The 23,518-nt window shown below is 42.0% G+C and overlaps 1 protein-coding gene across 4 annotated transcripts in view; it reads right to left on the bottom strand.

The window, feature by feature from the left end:
• Positions 1-23,518, bottom strand: part of LOC139749137 (ubiquinone biosynthesis protein COQ9, mitochondrial-like) — a 233,760-nt gene that overhangs the window by 72,474 nt on the left and 137,768 nt on the right. The gene's annotated exons all lie outside the window — the stretch shown is intronic.

Below are 23,518 nucleotides of genomic sequence, written 5' to 3'. Positions count from 1 at the left end.
TCTTCACCATTTCCATTTACAACACTGAACACCCCATGTATACCAATTATTCCCTCAACTGCCACATTACTCACCTTTGCATTCAAATTACCCATCACTATAACCCGGTCTCATGCATCAAAACCACTAACACACTCATTCAGCTGCTCCCAAAACACTTGCCTCTCATGATCTTTCTTCTCATGCCCACGTGCATATGCACCAATAATCACCCATCTCACTCCATCAACTTTCAGTTTTACCCATATTAATCGAGAATTTACTTTCTTACATCCTATCACATACTCCCACAACTCCTGTTTCAGGAGTACTGCTACTCCTTCCCTTGCTCTTGTCCTCTCACTAACCCCTGACTTTACTCCCAAGACATTCCCAAACCACTCTTCCCCTTTACCCTTGAGCTTCGTTTCACTCAGAGCCAAAACATCCAGGTTCCTTTCCTCAAACATACTATCTATCTCTCCTTTTTTCACATCTTGGTTACATCTACAAACATTTAGACACCCCAGTCTGAGCCTTCGAGGAGGATGAGCACTCCCCGCGTGACTCCTTCTTCTGTTTCCCATTTTAGAAAGATAAAAATACAAGGAGGGGAGGATATTTATATATATATATATATATATATATATATATATATATATATATATATATATATATATATATTTTTTTTTTTATACTTTGTCGCTGTCTCCCGCGTTTGCGAGGTAGCGCAAGGAAACAGACGAAAGAAATGGCCCAACCCCCCCCATACACATGTATATACATACGTCCACACACGCAAATATACATACCTACACAGATTTCCATGGTTTACCCCAGACGCTTCATATGCCCTGATTCAATCCACTGACAGCACGTCAACCCCGGTATACCACATCGATCCAATTTACTCTATTCCTTGCCCTCCTTTCACCCTCCTGCATGTTCAGGCCCCGATCACACAAAATCTTTTTCACTCCATCTTTCCACCTCCAATTTGGTCTCCCACTTCTCGTTCCCTCCACCTCCAACACATATATCCTCTTGGTCAATCTTTCCTCACTCATTCTCTCCATGTGCCCAAACCATTTCAAAACACCCTCTTCTGCTCTCTCAACCACGCTCTTTTTATTTCCACACATCTCTCTTACCCTTACGTTACTTACTCGATCAAACCACCTCACACCACACATTGTCCTCAAACATCTCATTTCCAGCACATCCACCCTCCTGCGCACAACTCTATCCATAGCCCACGCCTCGCAACCATACAACATTGTTGGAACCACTATTCCTTCAAACATACCCATTTTTGCTTTCCGAGATAAAGTTCTCGACTTCCACACATTCTTCAAGGCTCCCAGGATTTTCGCCCCCTCCCCCACCCTATGATCCACTTCCACTTCCATGGTTCCATCCGCTGCCAGATCCACTCCCAGATATCTAAAACACTTTACTTCCTCCAGTTTTTCTCCATTCAATTGACTTGACCCTCAACCCTACTGTACCTAATAACCTTGCTCTTATTCACATTTACTCTTAACTTTCTTTTTTCACACACTTTACCAAACTCAGTCACCAGCTTCTGCAGTTTCTCACATGAATCAGCCACCAGCGCTGTATCATCAGCGAACAACAACTGACTCACTTCCCAAGCTCTCTCATCCACAACAGACTTCATACTTGCCCCTCTTTCCAAAACTCTTGCATTCACCTCCCTAACAACCCCATCCATAAACAAATTAAACAACCATGGAGACATCACACACCCCTGCCGCAAACCTACATTCACTGAGAACCAATCACTTTCCTCTCTTCCTACACGTACACATGCCTTACATCCTCGACAAAAACTTTTCACTGCTTGTAACAACTTGCCTCCCACACCATATATTCTTAATACCTTCCACAGAGCATCTCTATCAACTCTATCATATGCCTTCTCCAGATCCATAAATGCTACATACAAATCCATTTGCTTTTCTAAGTATTTCTCACATACATTCTTCAAAGCAAACACCTGATCCACACATCCTCTACCACTTCTGAAACCACACTGCTCTTCCCCAATCTGATGCTCTGTACATGCCTTCACCCTCTCAATCAATATCCTCCCATATAATTTACCAGGAATACTCAACAAACTTATACCTCTGAAATTTGAGCACTCACTCTTATCCCCTTTGCCTTTGTACAATGGCACTATGCATGCATTCCGCTAATCCTTAGGCACCTCACCATGAGTCATACATACATTAAATAACCTTACCAACCAGTCAATAATACAGTCACCCCCTTTTTTAATATATATATATATATATATATTTTTTTTTTTTTTCCTTTTTTTTTTTATACTTTGTCGCTGTCTCCCGCGTTTGCGAGGTAGCGCAAGGAAACAGACGAAAGAAATGGCCCAACCCCCCCCCCATACACATGTATATACATACGTCCACACACGCAAATATACATACCTACACAGCTTTCCCATGGTTTACCCCAGACGCTTCACATGCCTTGATTCAATCCACTGACAGCACGTCAACCCCGGTATACCACATCGCTCCAATTCACTCTATTCCTTGCCCTCCTTTCACCCTCCTGCATGTTCAGGCCCCGATCACACAAAATCTTTTTCACTCCATCTTTCCACCTCCAATTTGGTCTCCCTCTTCTCCTCGTTCCCTCCACCTCCGACACATATATCCTCTTGGTCAATCTTTCCTCACTCATTCTCTCCATGTGCCCAAACCACTTTAAAACACCCTCTTCTGCTCTCTCAACCACGCTCTTTTTATTTCCACACATCTCTCTTACCCTTACGTTACTCACTCGATCAAACCACCTCACACCACACATTGTCCTCAAACATCTCATTTCCAGCACATCCATCCTCCTGCGCACAACTCTATCCATAGCCCACGCCTCGCAACCATACAACATTGTTGGAACCACTATTCCTTCAAACATACCCATTTTTGCTTTCCGAGATAATGTTCTCGACTTCCACACATTCTTCAAGGCCCCCAGAATTTTCGCCCCCTCCCCCACCCTATGATCCACTTCCGATTCCATGGTTCCATCCGCTGCCAGATCCACTCCCAGATATCTAAAACACTTCACTTCCTCCAGTTTTTCTCCATTCAAACTCACCTCCCAATTGACTTGACCCTCAACCCTACTGTACCTAATAACCTTGCTCTTATTCACATTTACTCTTAACTTTCTTCTTCCACACACTTTACCAAACTCAGTCACCAGCTTCTGCAGTTTCTCACATGAATCAGCCACCAGCGCTGTATCATCAGCGAACAACAACTGACTCACTTCCCAAGCTCTCTCATCCCCAACAGACTTCATACTTGCCCCTCTTTCCAAAACTCTTGTATTTACCTCCCTAAGAACCCCATCCATAAACAAATTAAACAACCATGGAGACATCACACACCCCTGCCGCAAACCTATTTTTTTTTTTTTTCCAAACTATTCGCCATTTCCCGCGTTAGCGAGGTAGCGTTAAGAACAGAGGACTGGGCCATTGAGGGAATATCCTCACCTGGCCCCCTTCTCTGTTCCTTCTTTTGGAAAATTAAAAAAAAATTGAGAGGGGAGGGTTTCCAGCCCCCCACCCCCTCCCCTTTTAGTCGCCTTCTACGACACGCAGGGAATACGTGGGAAGTATTCTTACTCCCCTATCCCCAGGGAAAATATATATATATATATATATATATATATATATATATATATATATATATATATATATATATATATATATATATTTCTTCTTTCATACTATTCGCCATTTCCCGCTTTAGCGAGGTAGCGTTAAGAACAGAGGACTGGGCCTTAGAGGGAATATCCTCACCTGACCCCCTTCTCTGTTCCTTCTTTTGGAAAGTTAAAAATATATATATATATATATATATATATATATATATATATATATATATATATATATATATATATATATATATATATATATTGGAACGATGTGGTGTACCAGGCTTGATGTGCTGTCAATGGACTGAGCCGGGGCATGTGAAGTGTCAGGGATGAGCCATGGAAGGATCTGTGGAGCCTGGATATGGAAAGATTTTGGTGCATTACACATGATACCTGGAGGCTGAGTGTGAGTGGATGTGGCCTTTTTTGTCTGTTATCCTGGCGCTATTTCACTGAAGCAGGCGGTAGCGATGCTGTTTCCTGTGTGGCGGGGTACCACCAGGTATTGATGCAAGCAGGAATGTATGGATATGTACATGTGTATATTTTTCATACTATTCGCCATTTCCCGCGATAGAGAGGTAGCGTTAAGAACAGGGGACTGGGCCTTTGAGGGAATATCCACACCTGGCCCTCTTCTCTGTTCCTTATTTTGGAAAATTAAAAAAAAAAACGAGGGGAGGATTTTTAGCCCCCCGCTCCCTTCCCTTTTAGTCACCTTCTACGACACGCAAGGAATACGTGGGATGTATTCTTTCTCCCCTATCCCCAGGGAAATATATATATATATATATATATATATTTATATATATATATATATATATATATATATATATATATATATATATATATATATATATATATATTTTTTTTCCTTTGTCGCTGTCTCCCGCGTTTGCGAGGTATATATATATATATATATATATATATATATATATATATATATATATATATATATATATGTTAATGTGCTGAGAGGTGCAACTGGAGGGATGTCTGATCATTATCTTGTAGAGGCTAAGGTGAAGATTTGTATGGGTTTTCAGAAAAGAAGAGTGAATGTTGGGGTGAAGAGGGTGGTGAGAGTAAGTGAGCTTGAGAAGGAGACCTGTGTGAGGAAGTACCAGGAGAGACTGAGTACAGAATGGAAAAAGGTGAGAACAATGGAAGTAAGGGGAGTGGGGGAGGAATGGGATGTATTTAGGGAATCAGTGATGGATTGCGCAAAAGATGCTTGTGGCATGAGAAGAGTGGGAGGTGAGTTGATTAGAAAGGGTAGTGAGTGGTGGGATGAAGAAGTAAGAGTATTAGTGAAAGAGAAGAGAGAGGCATTTGCACAATTTTTGCAGGGAAAAAATGCAATTGAGTGGGAGATGTATAAAAGAAAGAGACAGGAGGTCAAGAGAAAGGTGCAAGAGGTGAAAAAAAGGGCAAATGAGAGTTGGGGTGAGAGAGTATCATTAAATTTTAGGGAGAATAAAAAGATGTTCTGGAAGGAGGTAAATAAAGTGCGTAAGACAAGGGAGCAAATGGGAACTTCGGTGAAGGGCGCAAGTGGGGAGGTGATAACAAGTAGTGGTGATGTGAGAAGGAGATGGAGTGAGTATTTTGAAGGTTTGTTGAATGTGTTTGATGACAGAGTGGCAGATATAGGGTGTTTTGGTCGAGGTGGTGTGCAAAGTGAGAGGGTTAGGGAAAATGATTTGGTAAACAGAGAAGAGGTAGTGAAAGTTTTGCGGAAGATGAAAGCCGGCAAGGCAGCAGGTTTGGATGGTATTGCAGTGTAATTTATTTAAAAAAGGGGGTGACTGTATTGACTGGTTGGTAAGGTTATTTAATGTATGTATGACTCATGGTGAGGTGCCTGAGGATTGGCGGAATGCGTGCATAGTGCCATTGTACAAAGGCAAAGGGGATAAGAGTGAGTGCTCAAATTACAGAGGTATAAGTTTGTTGAGTATTCCTGGTAAATTATATGGGAGGGTATTGATTGAGAGGGTGAAGGCATGTACAGAGCATCAGATTGGGGAAGAGCAGTGTGGTTTCAGAAGTGGTAGAGGATGTGTGGATCAGGTGTTTGCTTTGAAGAATGTATGTGAGAAATACTTAGAAAAGCAAATGGATTTGTATGTAGCATTTATGGATCTGGAGAAGGCATATGATAGAGTTGATAGAGATGCTCTGTGGAAGGTATTAAGAATATATGGTGTGGGAGGAAAGTTGTTAGAAGCAGTGAAAAGTTTTTATCGAGGATGTAAGGCATGTGTACGTGTAGGAAGAGAGGAAAGTGATTGGTTCTCAGTGAATGTAGGTTTGCGGCAGGGGTGTGTGATGTCTCCATGGTTGTTTAATTTGTTTATGGATGGGGTTGTTAGGGAGGTAAATGCAAGAGTTTTGGAAAGAAGGGCAAGTATGAAGTCTGTTGGGGATGAGAGAGCTTGGGAAGTGAGTCAGTTGTTGTTCGCTGATGATACAGCGCTGGTGGCTGATTCATGTGAGAAACTGCAGAAGCTGGTGACTGAGTTTGGAAAAGTGTGTGGAAGAAGAAAGTTAAGAGTAAATGTGAATAAGAGCAAGGTTATTAGGTACAGTAGGGTTGAGGGTCAAGTCAATTGGGAGGTGAGTTTGAATGGAGAAAAACTGGAGGAAGTGAAGTGTTTTAGATATCTGGGAGTGGATCTGGCAGCGGATGGAACCATGGAAGCGGAAGTGGATCATAGGGTGGGGGAGGGGGCGAAAATCCTGGGGGCCTTGAAGAATGTGTGGAAGTCGAGAACATTATCTCGGAAAGCAAAAATGGGTATGTTTGAAGGAATAGTGGTTCCAACAATGTTGTATGGTTGCGAGGCGTGGGCTATGGATAGAGTTGTGCGCAGGAGGATGGATGTGCTGGAAATGAGATGTTTGAGGACAATGTGTGGTGTGAGGTGGTTTGATCGAGTGAGTAACGTAAGGGTAAGAGAGATGTGTGGAAATAAAAAGAGCGTGGTTGAGAGAGCAGAAGAGTGTGTTTTGAAGTGGTTTGGGCACATGGAGAGGATGAGTGAGGAAAGATTGACCAAGAGGATATATGTGTCGGAGGTGGAGGGAACAAGGAGAAGAGGGAGACCAAATTGGAGGTGGAAAGATGGAGTGAAAAAGATTTTGTGTGATCGGGGCCTGAATATGCAGGAGGGTGAAAGGAGGGCAAGGAATAGAGTGAATTGGAGCGATGTGGTATACCGGGGTTGACGTGCTGTCAGTGGATTGAAGCAGGGCATCTGAAGCGTCTGGGGTAAACCATGGAAAGCTGTGTAGGTATGTATATTTGCGTGTGTGGACGTATATATATACATGTGTATGGGGGGGGGGGGTTGGGCCATTTCTTTCGTCTGTTTCCTTGCGCTACCTCGCAAACGCGGGAGACAGCGACAAAGTATAATAAAATAAAAAATAAAAAAAAATATATATATATATATATATATATATATATATATATATATATATATATATATATATATATATACTTTTCTTTTAAACTATTCGCCATTTCCTGCGTTAGCGAGGTAGCGCTAAGAACAGAGGACTGGGCCTTTTTTGGAATATCCTCAACTGGCCCCCTCTGATCCTTCTTTTGGAAAATTTAAAAAAAAACCAGAAAACGAGAGGGGAGGATTTCCAGCCCCCCACTCCCTCCCCTTTTAGTCGCCTTCTACGACACGCAGGGAATACGTGGGAAGTATTCTTAATCCCCTATCCCCAGGGATAATATATATATATATATATATATAAATATATATATGAATGTTGGGGTGAAGAGGGTGGTGAGAGTAAGTGAGCTTGTGAAGGAGACTTGAGTGAGGAAGTACCAGGAGAGACTGAGTACAGAATGGAAAAAGGTGAGAACAATGGAAGGAAGGGCAGTGGGGGAGGAATGGGATGTATTTAGGGAATCAGTGATGGATTGCACAAAAGATGCTTGTGGCATGAGAAGAGTGGGAGGTGGGTTGATTTAGAAAGGGTAGTGAGTGGTGGGATGAAGAAGTAAGATTATTAGTGAACGAGGAGAGAGGCATTTGGACGATTTTTGCAGGGAAAAAATGCAATTGAGTGGGAGATGTATAAAAGAAAGAGACAGGAGGTCAAGAGAAAGTTGCAAGAGGTGAAAAAGAGGGCAAATGAGAGTTGGGGTGAGAGAGTATCATTAAATTTTAGGGAGAATAAAAAGTTGTTCTGGAAGGAGGTAAATAAAGTGCGTAAGACAAGGGAATCAATGGGAACTTCAGTGAAGGGCGCAAATGGGGAGGTGATAACAAGTAGTGGTGATGTGAGAAAGATATGGAGTGAGTATTTTGAAGGTTTGTTGAATGTGTTTGATGATAGAGTGGCAGATGTAGGGTGTTTTGGTCGAGGTGGTGTGCAAAGTGAGAGGGTTAGGGAAAAAGATTTGGTAAACAGAGAAGAGGTAGTAAAAGCTTTGCGGAAGATGAAAGCCGGCAAGGCAGCAGGTTTGGATGGTATTCCAGTGGAATTTATTAAAAAATGGGGTGACTATTATTGACTGGTTGGTAAGGTTATTCAATGTATGTATGACTTATGGTGAGGTGCCTGAGGATTGGCGGAATGCGTGCATAGTGCCATTGTACAAAGGCAAAGGGGATAAGAGTGAGTGCTCAAATTACAGAGGAATAAGTTTGTTGAGTATTCCTGGTAAATTGTATGGGAGGGTATTGACTGAGAGGGTGAAGGCATGTACAGAGCATCAGATTGGGGAAGAGCAGTGTGGTTTCAGAAGTGGCAGAGGATGTGTGGACCAGGTGTTTGCTTTGAAGAATGTATGTGAGAAATACTTAGAAAAGCAAATGGATTTGTATGTAGCATTTATGGATCTGGAGAAGGCATATGATAGAGTTGATAAAGATGCTCTGTGGAAGGTATTAAGAATATATGGTGTGGGAGGCAAGTTGTTAGAATCAATGAAAAGTTTTTATCGAGGATGTAAAGATGTGTACGAGTAGGAAGAGAGGAAAGTGATTGGTTCTCAGTGAATGTAGGTTTGCGGCAGGGGTGTGTGATGTCTCCATGGTTGTTTAATTTGTTTATGGATGGGGTTGTTAGGGAGGTGAATGCAAGAGTTTTGGAAAGAGGGGCAAGTATGAAGTCTGTTGGGGATGAGAGAGCTTGGGAAGTGAGTCAGTTGTTGTTCGCTGATGATACAGCGCTGGTGGCTGATTCATGTGAGAAACTGCAGAAGCTGGTGACTGAGTTTGGTAAAGTGTGTGAAAGAAGAAAGTTAAGAGTAAATGTGAATAAGAGCAAGGTTATTAGGTACAGTAGGGTTGAGGGTCAAGTCAATTGGGAGGTGAGTTTGAATGGAGAAAAACTGGAGGAAGATAAGTATTTTAGATATCTGGGAGTGGATCTGGCAGTGGATGGAACCATGGAAGCGGAAGTGGATCATAGGGTGGGGAGGGGGCGAAAATTCTGGGAGCCTTGAAGAATGTGTGGAAGTCGAGAACATTATCTCGGAAAGCAAAAATGGGTATGTTTGAAGGAATAGTGGTTCCAACAATGTTGTATGGTTGCGAGGCGTGGGCTATGGATAGAGTTGTGCGCAGGAGGATGGATGTGCTGGAAATGAGATGTTTGAGGACAATGTGTGGTGTGAGGTGGTTTGATCGAGTAAGTAACGTAAGGGTAAGAGAGATGTGTGGAAATAAAAAGAGCGTGGTTGAGAGAGCAGAAGAGGGTGTTTTGAAATGGTTTGGTCACATGGAGAGAATGAGTGAGGAAAGATTGACCAAGAGGATATATGTGTCGGAGGTGGAGGGAACGAGGAGAAGAGGGAGACCAAATTGGAGGTGGAAAGATGGAGTGAAAAAGATTTTGTGTGATCGGGGCCTGAACATGCAGGAGGGTGAAAGGAGGGCAAGGAATAGAGTGAATTGGAGCGATGTGGTATACCGGGGTTGACGTGCTGTCAGTGGATTGAATCAAGGCATGTGAAGCATCTGGGGTAAACCATGGAAAGCTGTGTAGGTATGTATATTTGCGTGTGTGGACGTATGTATATGCATGTGTATGGGGGTGGGTTGGGCCATTTCTTTTGTCTGTTTCCTTGCGCTACCTCGCAAACGCGGGAGACAGCGACAAAGCAAAAAAAAAAAAAAAAAAAAAAAATATATATATATATATATATATATATATATATATATATATATATATATATATATATATATATATATATTTTCTTTCTTTTAAACTATCTGCCATTTCCCGCGTTAGCAAGGTAGCGTTAAGAACAGAGGACTGGGCCTTTATTGGAATATCCTCACCTGGCCCCCTCTGTTCCTTCTTTTGTAAAATTTAAAAAAAAAAAAAAACTAGAGGGGAGGATTTCCAGCCCCCCGCTCCCTCCCCTTTTAGTAGCCTTCTACGATACGCAGGGAATACGTGGGAAGTATTCTTAATCCCCTATTCCCATATATATATACATTTTTTTTTGCTTTGTTGCTGTCTCCCACGTTTGCGAGGTAGCGCAAGGAAACAGACGAAAGAAAGGCCCAACCCTCCCCCATACACATGTATATACATACGCCCACACACGCAAATATACATACCTACACAGCTTTCCATGGTTTACCCCAGACGCTTCACATGCCCTGATTCAATCCACTGACAGCACGTCAACCCCGGTATACCACATCGATCCAATTCACTCTATTCCTTGCCCTCCTTTCACCCTCCTGCATGTTCAGGCCCCGATCACACAAAATCTTTTTCACTCCATCTTTCCACCTCCAATTTGGTCTCCCACTTCTCCTCGTTCCCCCCACCTCCGACACATATATACTCTTGGTCAATCTTTCCTCACTCATTCTCTCCATGTGCCCAAACCATTTCAAAACACCCTCTTCTGCTCTCTCAACCACGCTCTTTTTATTTCCACACATCTCTCTTACCCTTATGTTACACTCGATCAAACCACCTCACACCACACATTGTCCTCAAACTTCTCATTTCCAGCACATCCATCCTCCTGTGCACAACTCTATCCATAGCCCACCCCTCGCAACCATACAACATAGTTGGAACCACTATTCCTTCAAACATACCCATTTTTGCTTTCCGAGATAATGTTCTCGACTTCCACACATTCTTCAAGGCTCCCAGGATTTTCGCCCCCTCCCCCACCATATGATCCACTTCCGCTTCCATGGTTCCATCCGCTGCCAGATCCACTCCCAGATATCTAAAACACTTTACTTCCTCCAGTTTTTCTCCATTCAAACTTACCTCCCAATTGACTTGAACCTCAACCCTACTGTACCTAATAACCTTGCTCTTATTCACATTTACTCTTAACTTTCTTCTTTCACACACTTTACCAAACTCAGTCACCAGCTTCAGCAGTTTCTCACATGAATCAGCCACCAGCGCTGTATCATCAGCGAACAACAACTGACTCACTTCCCAAGCTCTCTCATCCCCAACAGACTTCATACTTGCCCCTCTTTCCAAAACTCTTGCATTCACCTCCCTAACAACCCCATCCATAAACAAATTAAACAACCATGGAGACATCACACACCCCTGCCGCAAACCTACATTCACTGAGAACCAATCACTTTCCTCTCTTCCTACACGTACACATGCCTTACTTCGTCGATAAAAACTTTTCACTGCTTCTAACAACTTGCCTTCCACACCATATATACTTAATGCCTTCCACAGAGCATCTCTATCAACTCTATCATATGCCTTCTCCGGTCCATAAATGCTACATACAAATCCATTTGCTTTTCTAAGTATTTCTCACATACATTCTTCAAAGCAAACACCTGATCTACACATCCTCTACCACTTCTGAAACCACACTGCTCTTCCCCAATCTGATGCTCTGTACATGCCTTCACCCTCTCAATCAATACCCTCCCATATAATTTACCAGGAATACTCAACAAACTTATACCTCTGTAATTTGATCATTCACTCTTATCCCCTTTGCCTTTGTACCATGGCACTATGCACGCATTCTGCCAATCCTCAGGCACCTCACCATGAGTCATACATACATTAAATAACCTTAACAACCAGTCAATAATACAGTCACTCCCTTTTTTAATAAATTCCACTGCAATACCATCCAAACCTGCTGCCTTGCCAGCTTTCATCTTCCGCAAAGCTTTTACTACCTCTTCTCTGTTTACCAAATCATTTTCCCTAACCCTCTCACTCTGCACACTAAATCGACCAAAACACCCTATATCTGCTACTCTATCATCAAACACATTCAACAAACCCTCAAAATACTCACTCCATCTCCTTCTCACATCACTACATGTTATCACCTCCCCATTTGCACCCTTCACTGAAGTTCCCATTTGCTCCCTTGTCTTACGCACTTTATTTACCTTCTTCCAAAACATCTTTTTATTCTTCCTAAAATTTAATGATACTCTCTCACCCCAACATATATATATATATATATTTATTATATTCATTTATTTTTTTTATATATATTATATTATATATATATATATATATATATATATATATATATATATATATATATATATATATATATATATATATATATTATATATATATTATATATTATATATATTATATATATTATATATATCATATATATTATATATTATTATATATATATTATTATATATATTATTATATATTATATATATTATATATAGAGTGGGAGGTGGGCTGTTTAGAAAGGGTAGTGAGTGGTGGGATGAAGAAGTAAGAGTATTAGTGAAAGAGAAGAGAGAGGCATTTGGACGATTTTTGCAGGGAAAAAATGCAATTGAGTGGGAGAAGTATAAAAGAAAGAGACAGGAGGTCAAGAGAAAGGTGCAAGAGGTGAAAAAAAGGGCAAATGAGAGTTGGGGTGAGAGACTATCAGTAAATTTTAGGGAGAATAAAAAGATGTTCTGGAAGGAGGTAAATAGGGTGCGTAAGACAAGGGAGCAAATGGGAACTTCAGTGAAGGGCGTAAATGGGGAGGTGATAACAAGTAGCGGTGATGTGAGAAGGAGATGGAATGAGTATTTTGAAGGTTTGTTGAATGTGTCTGATGACAGAGTGGCAGATATAGGGTGTTTTGGTCGAGGTGGTGTGCAAAGTGAGAGGGTTAGGGAAAATGATTTGGTAAACAGAGAAGAGGTAGTAAAAGCTTTGCGGAAGATGAAAGCCGGCAAGGCAGCAGGTTTGGATGGTATTGCAGTGGAATTTATTAAGAAAGGGGGTGACTGTATTGTTGACTGGTTGGTAAGGTTATTTAATGTATGTATGACTCATGGTGAGGTGCCTGAGGATTGGCGGAATGCGTGCATAGTGCCATTGTACAAAGGCAAAGGGGATAAGAGTGAGTGCTCAAATTACAGAGGTATAAGTTTGTTGAGTATTCCTGGGAAATTATATGGGAGGGTATTGATTGAGAGGGTGAAGGCATGTACAGAGCATCAGATTGGGGAAGAGCAGTGCGGTTTCAGAAGTGGTAGAGGATGTGTGGATCAGGTGTTTGCTTTGAAGAATGTATGTGAGAAATACTTAGAAAAGCAAATGGATTTGTATGTAGCATTTATGGATCTGGAGAAGGCATATGATAGAGTTGATAGAGATGCTCTGTGGAAGGTACTAAGAATATATGGTGTGGGAGGCAAGTTGTTAGAAGCAGTGAAAAGTTTTTATCGAGGATGTAAGGCATGTGTACGTGTAGGAAGAGAGGAAAGTGATTGGTTCTCAGTGAATGTAGGTTTGCGGCAGGGGTGTGTGATGTCTCCATGGTTGTTTAATTTGTTTATGGATGGGGTTGTAAAGGAGGTAAATGCAAGAGTCCTGGAAAGAGGGGCAAGTATGAAGTCTGTTGGGGATGAGAGAGCTTGGGAAGTGAGTCAATTGTTGTTCGCTGATGATACAGCGCTGGTGGCTGATTCATGTGAGAAACTGCAGAAGCTGGTGACTGAGTTTGGTAAAGTGTGTGGAAGAAGAAAGTTGAGAGTAAATGTGAATAAGAGCAAGGTTATTAGGTACAGTAGGGGTGAGGGTCAAGTCAATTGGGAGGTGAGTTTGAATGGAGAAAAACTGGAGGAAGTGAAGTGTTTTAGATATCTGGGAGTGGATCTGTCAGCGGATGGAACCATGGAAGCGGAAGTGGATCATAGGGTGGGGGAGGGGGCGAAAATTTTGGGAGCCTTGAAAAATGTGTGGAAGTCGAGAACATTATCTCGGAAAGCAAAAATGGGTATGTTTGAGGGAATAGTGGTTCCAACAATGCTGTATGGTTGCGAGGCGTGGGCTATGGATAGAGATGTGCGCAGGAGGATGGATGTGCTGGAAATGAGATGTTTGAGGACAATGTGTGGTGTGAGGTGGTTTGATTGAGTAAGTAACGTAAGGGTAAGAGAGATGTGTGGAAATAAAAAGAGCGTGGTCGAGAGAGCAGAAGAGGGTGTTTTGAAATGGTTTGGGCACATGGAGAGAATGAGTGAGGAGAGATTGACCAAGAGGATATATGTGTCGGAGGTGGAGGGAACGAGGAGAAGAGGGAGACCAAATTGGAGGTGGAAAGATGGAGTGAAAAAGATTTTGTGTGATCGGGGCCTGAACATGCAGGAGGGTGAAAGGAGGGCAAGAAATAGAGTGAATTGGAGTCATGTGGTATACAGGGGTTGACGTGCTGTCAGTGGATTGAAGCAAGGCATGTGAAGCGTCTGGGGTAAACCATGGAAAGCTGTGTAGGTATGTATATTTGCGTGTCTGGACGTGTGTATGTACATGTGTATGGGGGGGGGGTTGGGCCATTTCTTTCGTCTGTTTCCTTGCGCTACCTCGCAAACGCGGGAGACAGCGACAAAGTATAAAAAAAAAAAAAAAAAAAAAAATATATATATATATATATATATATATATATATATATATATATATATATATATATATATATATTATATTATATATTATATTATATATATATATATATATACATATATATATATATATATATATATATATATATATATATGTGCTGAAAAGGACTGGTGATTGGGAAAACCTGGTTTAAAAAGCGAGATATACATAAGTATACGTATGTAAGTAGGAGAGATGGCCAGAGAGTGTTATTGGATTATGTGTTAATTGACAAGCGCGCGAAAGACAGACTTTTGGATGTTAATGTGCTGAGAGGTGCAACTGGAGGGATGTCTGATCATTATCTTGTGGACGCTAAGGTGAAGATTTGTATGGGTTTTCAGAAAAGAAGAGTGAATGTTGGGGTGAAGAGGGTGGTGAGAGTAAGTGAGCTTGGGAAGGAGACTTGTGTGAGGAAGTACCAGGAGAGACTGAGTACAGAATGAAAAAAGGTGAGAACAATGGAAGTAAGGGGAGTGGGGGAGGAATGGGATGTATTTAGGGAATCAGTGATGGATTGCGCAAAAGATGCTTGTGGCATGAGAAGAGTGGGAGGTGGGTTAATTAGAAAGGGTAGTGAGTGGTGGGATGAAGAAGTAAGATTATTAGTGAAAGAGAAGAGAGAGGCATTTGGACGATTTTTGCAGTGAAAAAATGCAATTGAGTGGGAGATGTATAGAAGATAGAGACAGGAGGTCAAGAGAAAGGTGCAAGAGGTGAAAAAGAGGGCAAATGAGAGTTGGGGTGAGAGAGTATCATTAAATTTTAGGGAGAATAAAAAGATGTTTTGGAAGGAGGTAAATAAAGTGCATAAGACAAGGGAGCAAATGGGAACTTCAGTGAAGGGCGCAAATGGGGAGGTGATAACAAGTAGCGGTGATGTGAGAAGGAGACGGAGTGAGTATTTTGAAGGTTTGTTGAATGTGTTTGATGATAGAGTGGCAGATATAGGGTGTTTTGGTCGAGGTGGTGTGCAAAGAGAGAGGGTTAGGGAAAATGATTTGGTAAACAGAGAAGAGGTAGTAAAAGCTTTGCGGAAGATGAAAGCCAGCAAGACAGCAGGTTTGGATGGTATTGCAGTGGAATTTATTAAAAAAGGGGGGTGACTGTATTATTGACTGGTTGGTAAGGTTACTTAATGTATGTATGACTCATGGTGAGGTGCCTGAGGATTGGCGGAATGCGTGGATAGTGCCAGTGTACAAAGGCAAAGGGGATAAGAGTGAATGCTCAAATTACAGAGGTATAAGTTTGTTGAGTATTCCTGGGAAATTATATGGGAGGGTATTGATTGAGAGGGTGAAGGCATGTACAGAGCATCAGATTGGGGAAGAGCAGTGTGGTTTCAGAAGTGGTAGAGGATGTGTGGATCAGGTGTTTGCTTTGAAGAATGTATGTGAGAAATACTTAGAAAAGCAAATGGATTTGTATGTAGCATTTATGGATCTGGAGAAGGCATATGATAGAGTTCATAGAGATGCTCTGTGGAAGGTATTAAGAATATATGGTGTGGGAGGCAAGTTGTTATAAGCAGTGAAAAGTTCTTATCGAGGATGTAAGGCATGTGTACGTGTAGGAAGAGAGGAAAATGATTGGTTCTCAGTGAATGTAGGTTTGCGGCAGGGGTGTGTGATGTCTCCATGGTTGTTTAATTTGTTTATGGATGGGGTTGTTAGGGAGGTGAATGCAAGAGTTTAGGAAAGAGGGGCAAGTATGAAGTCTGTTGGGGATGAGAGAGCTTGGGAAGTGAGTCAGTTGTTGTTCGCTGATGATACAGCGCTCGTGGCTGATTCATGTGAGAAACTGCAGAAGCTGGTGACTGAGTATGGTAAAGTGTGTGAAAGAAGAAAGTTAAGAGTAAATGTGAATAAGAGCAAGGTTATTAGGTACAGTAAGGTTGAGGGTCAAGTCAATTGGGAGGTAAGTTTGAATGGAGAAAAACTGGAGGAAGTAAAGTGTTTTAGATATCTGAGAGTGGATCTGGCAGCGGATGGAACCATGGAAGCAGAAGTGGATCATAGGGTGGGGGAGGGGGCGAAAATTCTGGGAGCCTTGAAGAATGTGCAGAAGTCGAGAACATTCTCTCGGAAAGCAAAAATGGGTATGTTTGAAGGAATAGTGGTTCCAACAATGTTGTATGGTTGCGAGGCGTGGGCTATGGATAGAGTTCTGCACAGGAGGATGGATGTGCTGGAAATGAGATGTTTGAGGACAATGTGTGGTGTGAGGTGGTTTGATCGAGCAAGTAACGTAAGGGTAAGAGAGATGTGTGGAAATAAAAAGAGCGTGGTTGAGAGAGCAGAAGAGGGTGTTTTGAAATGGTTTGGTCACATGGAGAGAATGAGTGAGGAAAGATTGACCAAGAGGATATATGTGTCGGAGGTGGAGGGAACGAGGAGAAGTGGGAGACCAAACTGGAGGTGGAAAGATGGAGTGAAAAAGATTTTGTGTGATCGGGGCGTGAACATGCAGGAGGGTGAAAAGAGGGCAAGGAATAGAGTGAATTGGAGCGATGTGGTATACCGGGGTTGACGTGCTGTCAGTGGATTGAATCAAGGCATGTGAAGCGTCTGGGGTAAACCATGGAAAGCTGTGTAGGTATGTATATTTGCGTGTGTGGACGTATGTATATACATGTGTATGGGGGTGGGTTGGGCCATTTCTTTCGTCTGTTTCCTTGCGCTACCTCGCAAACGCGGGAGACAGCGACAAAGCAAAAAAAAAAAAAAAATATATATATATATATATATATATATATATATATATATATATATATATATATATATATATATATATATATATGTTCTGGAAGGAGGTAAATAAAGTGCGTAAGACAAGGGAGCAAATGGGAACTTCAGTGAAGGGCGCAAATGGGGAGGTGATAACAAGTAGTGGTGATGTGAGAAGGAGATGGAGTGAGTATTTTGAAGGTTTGTTGAATGTGTTTGATGATAGAGTGGCAGATATAGGGTGTTTTGGTCGAGGTGGTGTGCAAAGTGAGAGGGTTAGGGAAAATGATTTGGTAAACAGAGAAGAGGTAGTGAAAGCTTTGCGGAAGATGAAAGCCGGCAAGGCAGCAGGCTTGGATGGTATTGTAGTGGAATTTATTAAAAAAGGGGGTGACTGTATTGTTGACTGGTTGGTAAGATTATCTAATGTATGTATGACTCATGGTGAGGTGCCTGAGGATTGGCGGAATGCGTGCATAGTGCCATTGTACAAAGGCAGAGGGGATAAGAGTGAGTGCTCAAATTACAGAGGTATAAGTTTCTTGAGTATTCCTGGTAAATTATATGGGAGGGTATTGATTGAGAGGGTGAAGGCATGTACAGAGCATCAGATTGGGGAAGAGCAGTGTGGTTTCAGAAGTGGTAGAGGATGTGTGGATCAGGTGTTTGCTTTGAAGAATGTATGTGAGAAATACTTAGAAAAGCAAATGGATTTGTATGTAGCATTTATGGATCTGGAGAAGGCATATGATAGAGTTGATAGAGATGCTCTGTGGAAGGTATTAAGAATATATGGTGTGGGAGGAAAGTTGTTAGAAGCAGTGAAAAGTTTTTATCGAGGATGTAAGGCATGTGTACGTGTAGGAAGAGAGGAAAGTGATTGGTTCTCAGTGAATGTAGGTTTGCGGCAGGGGTGTGTGATGTCTCCATGGTTGTTTAATTTGTTTATGGATGGGGTTGTTAGGGAGGTAAATGCAAGAGTTTTGGAAAGAGGGGCAAGTATGAAGTCTGTTGGGGATGAGAGAGCTTGGGAAGTGAGTCAGTTGTTGTTCGCTGATGATACAGCGCTGGTGGCTGATTCATGTGAGAAACTGCAGAAGCTGGTGACTGAGTTTGGTAAAGTGTGTGGAAGAAGAAAGTTAAGAGTAAATGTGAATAAGAGCAAGGTTATTAGGTACAGTAGGGTTGAGGGTCAAGTCAATTGGGAGGTGAGTTTGAATGGAGAAAAACTGGAGGAAGTGAAGTGTTTTAGATATCTGGGAGTGGATCTGGCAGCGGATGGAACCATGGAAGCGGAAGTGGATCATAGAGTGGGGGAGGGGGCGAAAATTCTGGGGGCCTTGAAGAATGTGTGGAAGTCGAGAACATTATCTCGGAAAGCAAAAATGGGTATGTTTGAAGGAATAGTGGTTCCAACAATGTTGTATGGTTGCGAGGCGTGGGCTATGGATAGAGTTGTGCGCAGGAGGATGGATGTGCTGGAAATGAGATGTTTGAGGACAATGTGTGGTGTGAGGTGGTTTGATCGAGTGAGTAACGTAAGGGTAAGAGAGATGTGTGGAAATAAAAAGAGCGTGGTTGAGAGAGCAGAAGAGGGTGTTTTGAAGTGGTTTGGGCACATGGAGAGAATGAGAGAGGAAAGATTGACCAAGAGGATATATGTGTCGGAGGTGGAGGGAACGAGGAGAAGAGGGAGACCAAATTGGAGGTGGAAAGATGGAGTGAAAAAGATTTTGTGTGATCGGGGCCTGAACATGCAGGAGGGTGAAAGGAGGGCAAGGAATAGAGTAAATTGGAGCGATGTGGTATACCGGGGTTGACGTGCTGTCAGTGGATTGAATCAAGGCATGTGAAGCGTCTGGGGTAAACCATGGAAAGCTGTGTAGGTATGTATATTTGCGTGTGTGGACGTATGTATATACATGTGTATGGGGGGGGGGGTTGGGCCATTTCTTTCGTCTGTTTCCTTGCGCTACCTCGCAAACGTGGGAGACAGCGACAAAGTATAATATATATATATATATATATATATATATATATGGAGAAAATCTGGTAAAGTGAAGTGTTTTTGATTTCTGGGAGTGGATTTAGCCACGGATGGAACCATGGAAGTGGAAGTGCGTCACAGGGTGTGGGAGAGGGCGAAAGTTCTGGGTGCACTGAAGAATGTGTATAAGGCAAGAACTTTATTTCGGAGAGTAAAAGTGGGTATGTTTGAAGCAATAGCAGTTCCAATAATGTTATGTCGGTGCGAGGCATGGGCTATAGATAGGGTTGTGTGGAGGAGGGTGGATGTGTTGGAAAAGAGATGTCTGAGGACAATATGTGGTGTGAGGTGGTTTGATCGAGTAAATAATGAAGAGCAAAAGAAATGTGTGGTTATAAAAAGAGTGAGGTTGAGAGAGCAGAAGAGGATGTGTTGAAATCACTTGGTTACATGAAGAGAATGAGTGAGGAAAGATTGACAAAGAGGATATATGTGTCAGAGGTATAAGGAATGAGGAGAAGTGGGAGACCAAATTGGAGGTGGCAGGATGGAGTGAAAAAGATTTTGAGTGACTGGGGCCCTGAACATACAAGAGGATGAAAGGCGTGGAAGGAATAGAGTGAATTGGAATGATGTGGTATACCAGAGTCAACGTGCTGTCAATGGATTTAACCAGGGCATGTGAAGCATCTGGGGTAAACCATGGAAAGTTTTGTGGGGCCTGGATGTGGAAAGGGAGCTGTGGTTTCGGTGCATCACATATGACAGCTAGAGATTGAAAGTGAATGAATGTGGCCTTTCTCTCTTTTCCTAGACTACTTCTCACACGTGCAGGAGGGGGGGATGCTTTTTCATGTGTAGCGGAGTGGTGATGGGAATGGATGAAGGCTGCAAGTACGAATATATACATGTGTATATATGTATATGTATGTATACATTGAAATATACAGCTATACAGGGGATAGGGGAGAAAGAATACTTCCCACGTATTCCCTGCGTGTCGTAGAAGGTGACTAAAATGGAAGGGAGGGGGGGCTGGAAATCCTCCCCTCTCATTTTTTTTTTCTTAATTTTCCAAAAGAAGGAACAGAGAAGAGGGCCAGATGAGGATATTCCCTCTAAGACCCAGTCCTCTGTTCTTAACGCTACCTCACCAATGCGGGAAATGGCGAATAGTATGAAAGAAAGAAAAGAATAAGTGCATATGTGGGAGTTTATGTGTATACATGTGTATGTGGGTGGGTTTGGGCCATTCTTTCGTCTGTTTCATTGCGCTACCTCGCTGACATGGGAGACGGCAATTAATAATAATAAAAAATAAAAAAAAAATATATAATCTTTTTTATATTCTATTCTTATCTATCATTCCATTATACCTTGTCGCTGTCTCCCGCGTTAGTGAGGTAGCGCAAGGAAAGAGACGAAAGAATGGCCCAACCCACCCTCATACACATGTATATATATATATATATATATATATATATATATATGTTGTATGGTTGCGAGGCGTGGGCTATGGATAGAGTTGTGCGCAGGAGGATGGATGTGCTGGAAATGAGATGTTTGAGGACAATGTGTGGTGTGAGGTGGTTTGATCGAGTAAGTAACGTAAGGGTGAGAGAGATGTGTGGAAATAAAAAGAGCGTGGTTGAGAGAGCAGAAGAGGGTGTTTTGAAATGGTTTGGGCACATGGAGAGAATGAGTGAGGAAAGATTGACCAAGAGGATATATGTGTCGGAGGTGGAGGGAACGAGGAGAAGAGGGAGACCAAATTGGAGGTGGAAAGATGGAGTGAAAAAGATTTTGTGTGATCGGGGCCTGAACATGCAGGAGGGTGAAAGGAGGGCAAGGAATAGAGTGAATTGGAGTGATGTGGTATACAGGGGTTGACGTGCTGTCAGTGGAGTGAATCAAGGCATGTGAAGCGTCTGGGGTAAACCATGGAAAGCTGTGTAGGTATGTATATTTGCGTGTGTGGACGTGTGTATGTACATGTGTATGGGGGGGGGGGTTGGGCCATTTCTTTCGTCTGTTTCCTTGCGCTACCTCGCAAACGCGGGAGACAGCGACAAAGTATAAAAAAAAAAAAAAAAAAAAAAAATATATATATATATATATATTTTTTTTTTCATACGATTCGCCATTTCCCGCATTTGCGAGGTAGCGTTAAGAACAGAGGACTGGGCCTTAGAGGGAAAATCCTCACCTGGCCCCCTTCTCTGTTCCTTCTTTTGGAAAATTAAAAAAAAAAAAAACGAGAGGGGAGGATTTCCAGCCACCCGCTCCCTCCCCTTTTAGTCGCCTTCTACAACACGCAGGGAATACGTGGGAAGTATTCTTTCTCCCCTATCCCCAGGGATAATATACATATATATATATATATATATATATATATATATATATATATATATATATATATATATATATATATGGTTTCAGAAGTGGTAGAGGATGTGTGGATCAGGTGTTTACTTTGAAGAATGTATGTGAGAAATACTTAGAAAAGCAAATGGATTTGTATGTAGCATTTATGGATCTGGAGAAGGCATATGATAGAGTTGATAGAAATGCTCTGTGGAAGGTATTAAGAATATATGGTGTGGGAGGCAAGTTGTTAGAAGCAGTGAAAAGTTTTTATCGAGGATGTAAGGCATGTGTACGTGTAGGAAGAGAGGAAAGTGATTGGTTCTCAGTGAATGTAGGTTTGCGGCAGGGGTGTGTGATGTCTCCATGGTTGTTTAATTTGTTTATGGATGGGGTTGTTAGGGAGGTGAATGCAAGAGTTTTGGAAAGAGGGGCAAGTATGAAGTCTGTTGGGGATGAGAGAGCTTGGGAAGTGAGTCAGTTGTTGTTCGCTGATGATACAGCGCTGGTGGCTGATTCATGTGAGAAACTGCAGAAGCTGGTGACTGAGTTTGGTAAAGTGTGTGAAAGAAGGAAGTTAAGAGTAAATGTGAATAAGAGCAAGGTTATTAGGTACAGTAGGGTTGAGGGTCAAGTCAATTGGGAGGTAAGTTTGAATGGAGAAAAACTGGAGGAAGTAAAGTGTTTTAGATATCTGGGAGTGGATCTGGCAGCGGATGGAACCATGGAAGCGGAAGTGGATCATATGGTGGGGGAGGGGGTGAAAATCCTGGAAGTCGAGAACATTATCTCGGAAAGCAAAAATGGGTATGTTTGAAGGAATATATATATATATATATATATATATATATATATATATATATATATATATATATATATATATATATATATATATATATATATCCACACACGCACATATACATACCTATACATTTCAATGTATACATATATATAAATATACAGAACATATACATACATACACATGTACATAATTCATACTTGCTGCCTTTATTCATTCCCGTCGCCACCCCACCACACACGAAATAGCATTCCATCTCCCCACCCCACCCCACCATCCAGTGAGGCAGTGCCAGGGACAGACAAAAAAAGGCCACAATTGTTCACACTCAGTCTCTGGCTCTCATGTGTAATGCACCGAAACCACAGCTCCCTTTCCACATCCAGGCCCCACAAAACTTTCAATGGTTTACCCAAGATGCTTCACATGCCCTGGTTCAATCCATTGACAGCACGTTGACCCAGGTATACCACATCATTCCAATTCACTCTATTCCTTGCATGCCTTTCACCCTCCTGTATGTTCAGGCCCTGATCGCTCAAAATCTTTTTCACTCCATCCTACCACCTCCAATTTGGTCTCCCACTTCTCCTTGTTCCCTCCACCTCTGACACATATAACCTCTTTGTCAATCTTTCCTCACTCATTCTCTCCATGTGTCCAAACCACTTCAACACACCCTCTTCTGCTCTCTCAACCTTACTCTTTTTATAACCACACAGCTCTCTTTCCCTTTGATTACTTACTCGATCAAACCACCTCACACCACATTTCGCCCTCAAACATTTCATTTCCAACACATCAACCCTCCTCTGCACAACCCTATCTATAGCCCATGCCTCATAGCCATATAATATTGTTGGAACCACTATTCTTTCAAACATACCCATTATTGCTATCCAAGATAACATTCTCGCCTTCCACACATTCTTCAAATCTCCCAGAACCTTTGCTTCCTCTCCAAACCTGTGACTCACTTCCACTTCCATGGTTCCATCCGCTGCTAAGTCCATTCGCAGATATCTAAAACAC

The sequence above is a fragment of the Panulirus ornatus genome, chromosome 6 (assembly GCF_036320965.1).
Source record: "Panulirus ornatus isolate Po-2019 chromosome 6, ASM3632096v1, whole genome shotgun sequence".
In the NCBI taxonomy this organism is placed as follows: domain Eukaryota; kingdom Metazoa; phylum Arthropoda; class Malacostraca; order Decapoda; family Palinuridae; genus Panulirus; species Panulirus ornatus.
This window is presented reverse-complemented; position numbering and strand designations above follow the sequence as displayed.